Source organism: Penaeus monodon, chromosome 8 (genome assembly GCF_015228065.2).
Source record: "Penaeus monodon isolate SGIC_2016 chromosome 8, NSTDA_Pmon_1, whole genome shotgun sequence".
Lineage (NCBI taxonomy): Eukaryota > Metazoa > Arthropoda > Malacostraca > Decapoda > Penaeidae > Penaeus > Penaeus monodon.
This window is the reverse complement of record NC_051393.1, coordinates 25490805-25495145: the sequence shown is the minus strand read 5'-3', so window position 1 is coordinate 25495145 and position 4341 is coordinate 25490805.

Sequence of the window (4341 nt, the reverse complement as noted above, 5' to 3'; positions counted from 1 at the left end):
TTTTAAAATAAAAAAATTTAGATAATAGATAGATAGATAGAAAAATAAAAATTATATATTATATATATAAAAATGTTTTTATATTATATATAATATATATATATATATATATATATATATATATATATTTTTAAATATCTGGTGTGCGTAAATATATGAATAATATATTAATAATATAAAAATTTATATATATATAATATATATATATATAAATATATAAATATAAAATTATATAATATATATATATTGTATTTATGTTTTTAAAATTATAAAAAATAAAATATAGGAAATATTATTATATATATATATATTATTAATATTTTTGTATGTATGTAAAATATATGTTGTAACACAGCCACCTCATATTATCTATCTATCTATCTATTATCATCTATCTACTTCTAAAAATTTATATATATATATATTATTATATATACATATAATATGATTATATATTATATATATATATTAATATATATATAATTTTATATATAACATATATATATTATATATATATATATATATATATATATATATAAAATATATATATATATTATATATTGTATATATTGATATATATAATACATATTAATAGAAGATAGAATATAGATAGAAGATAGTAATGATAGATATAGGGGTTACGTGTGTGTAATACATATATTTTTACAAAAATGCATATATTATATATATAAAATATATATATATATATATTTATATTATATAATATATTAATATATATATATATAAAATTGTATGTATGTATAAAATATGTATGTACACACACCACACCTTATTCTATCTATCTATCATCTTCTATTACTATCTTCTATTTTTCTATAATTAATATATATAATATATATTAATATATATGGACTTGGAAAAGCGTACGGGTAAGTGGCCAAGGAATCAACCACTCCTTGGGCACGCGATGGAGGATCCCCCAAACTCGGGGTTTCCCGGGAGTCTGAGTTCTGTGGCACCGACCCATGGGCGCTTGGGGGTACCCTCGGGCCCCTTTTAAAAAACCCCCCCCCTCCAGGGGCCACCCTAAGGGTTTTCATTTGGGACAGACAAAGGGAGGAGGATGTGCCCGGGGGTTTTCGCCACGGCGTCTCTGATCGTTTCGGGAAACCAGCAACCTGCGGACCCAGTTGCTCTGTGGGAGCCCTTCAAGTGCATAACACTCGAAGCAGCTCAGGAGCCCATTGGGACGCCAAGGAAAAGGCAGAATACCATCCCCCTGGAGACATTAGGGGCCCACTGAAGCGTGTCGCAAGGCTCGGTAAATGGGAATAAAGTTTGCGTGTTCCATGGGGCGTAGGCTGGACACTGCTAGAAGGCAAGGAACAGTTCATCGGGAAATCTTCTGGGGGAGGTCGAAGCCTTTTTTGGAAAAATGACCTTCCCCTCCCTACCAACCCCCGAGAAAACTAAACCCCTAAGCCCTCCCAAGATGACTGCGTCCGTCAGCGGATGGCGGTCATCTCAGTCTGTTGGGGTTCGTGAACTTTGGGGCTGATATTTTGAACAGTGTCCCAGGGGGATCCTCCAACATTTAGTTTGGATGCAAGCGAGGTCCATCCCTGTGGGGACCCCCCATCAGCGAGGACCCCCTTCCCTAACAGAGGTTAGGCTGGCGTTTTTCCAAGTTGAAGAGTGGAAAGCTGCGGGCATATGTGATATCCCTGCTAAACGCAAAAGGCTGGGGGGGAACCTATGGCTCGGGCCCCTGCATACAGCCCTGACTGCCATTTGCAGCTGGTCCATTCCCCTGCCCTGCTGAGGGGCGTGGTCACCCCTTTTGGGAAGGAAAGGGGCGAGGGGACGTAGCAACTCCCTGGCTTTAAAATGCTCAAAAGCAAGGTTCTCGCTCAAATTCTTCTGAAAAAGGATCGCAAACCCCCTACTGAGGCACAGAGACCCGGGGCAGTCTGGATTTTTCTCCTGGGAAGTCAAATAGCCGTATCCTAGCTTTCGAGTAATTGGGGAACGCCGTGTGAGTTTTGGGCGTGGGTTGTTGCGCCTCATCGACCTAAGAAGGCGTTTTTACTCGGGTGCATCGGGGGAAACGCTTGGGAGATCCTGAGGCTAGGGGGAAATTTCCCACACAGTTTTTGGGCCCGATAGCAAGCCCTATACTGGTAGAAAGGCGTTTAAAATGTGGGGGGGGTATTCGAATTTTTCCTTTTAATTAGGGGTTTAGGCAAAGGCTGTTCCTTGCCCCACACTTTTCAAAAACCCTTTTATGGACTGGATAATGGGAAAGCTACTAGCCAAAGCAGTGCGGAGCAACCCTAGGGAAAATTTTAAAGGGCTCGGACCTTTACTTTCCGACGATGTTGCCACCTTTTGAGTCCTTGGGCACTTGTGGGGGCTCTTTATGCATTTAGCAATGAGGCGAAAACCCCCTAGGAGAGGTCTCCTGGACCAAGACCAAAAATTCAGGACTTTGGGGGCCTGTTAGGGGGAACCCGTTCAGCGATCCATGCTTTCGGGGCCCAGGACGTTAAGTCACAGAAAATTTTACATACCTTGGTAGGTAGTCCCCATCTCTGGGTTGTCAGACCAGGAATCAGTAGACGGATTGGGTTTGGGAACAGGACCATGAACTCGATCAACAGACGTTGGAATGTCCGGTACCTATGCAGAAGGACCCAAATGGTGCTTTAAGGCCTTTATACTTCCATTTTGCTTATGGAAGCGAAACCTGGCGCTATCCCTGCCTTGGAGTCCGCCTTGATGCCTTTTGTAAAAAGTCCCTTCCCGGCATGGGGACAGTTTGGGAGGACCAGTGTCCCCCCGGCGGTTACACCGTGGACGGCATGGGACCGTTTTTCATAATCCCGGGGTCGCCCAAACCCGGTTATGGCCCCCTGCTCGCCTCCCTATGGACGACCTGCCCCCCCAGGTTTTCTCTCTGCAGACAACCCGGGGGAGGAGACCTGGGGGGGTCCTAGGGATCATGGCTTTGGGGAGCTCGACGAGGACCTGTCGTGAGGAACTAGAGATGGGCCGTGCCTGCCTGGAGACTCGCCTCAGGGTCCTGTGGCTGGGAAAGGAAGGGGGGATGCGGGATGCGCCCCCCCCTCGGCGTTGCCCCTTGATGAGAGATGAAAATTTTATATTATATTTATATATTATATATATATATATATATGATATATATTACTAATTAAAGGTCATACCCTTTGTACACGAGAGTTTTTTTTCAGCCAGTTTCTTCTATGTATTCACCTTTGTGCGCAGGTGGAAGACCACGTAGACATTATATTTCAGGAAATAGGGGAGGCTAGTAGGAAGTGGGTGTTAAGAAACTTGTCTAAGAATATATAGTTTTAAAATATAATACGAATAGTCAATAGTCGGCTGTGGATTCGTCTTTGTGTGCAGCACAAGGGAAGCTCAGTAGCCACTCTGCCCCATCATTTTTGCTCATGAATAAGAACTGACGTGAAAGATTGAACAGAAAAAAACAGGATTAAAGACGAAGACTCGTCTCAAGGGACAGCTCCGTAGATTGGATAGCGTACTGACAATTAAAACAAAACAAAAACAGTGGTACATCAAAGAGTGAAAAATGCCAAAAGAACAACAAAATAACAATGTTAGGAGCCAGGGAAGTATTTATTTATTTTTCATTTTATTTAGGTTATTGCATTTATCATACTCTTATTTCCTTTCGAGTCTCCAACAATCACTGAGGGTAAATATTTCCATCCTTCTGTTTCCTTGTTACCCATTACCAACAGTTCCACCTAAAGCATTACCATTGGTAGATATACTCAAAGATTATTTTTCTATTTATTATTTTCTTTAACTCAGTTATTTGTTTTTTCCTTTTCTTGGTATACATAAATACATATATATGTGTGTGTGTTTGTGTGTGCCCCACACCCCACACACCCCACACACACACACACACACCCCACACACACACAAACAACCACACACACACACACACACACACACACATATATATTTTATATATTTTATATATATATATATATATATATATATATATATATATAACAAAAAAAAACACCCACAGACAAAAAAAGACAAAAAAACACAAACATACACACACACACAAACACAAACACAAACACAAACACACACACACACACACACACACCACACACACACACACACCACACACACATTAATATATATATATATATAAAATATATATATATATATATATATATTATATATATATATATATATTATATATATATATAAGGTGATATATATATTTATATACATTTATATATATATATATATATATATATATATATATATATAATATTATAGAGAGAGAGAGAGATGGAGAGAAGAGAGAGA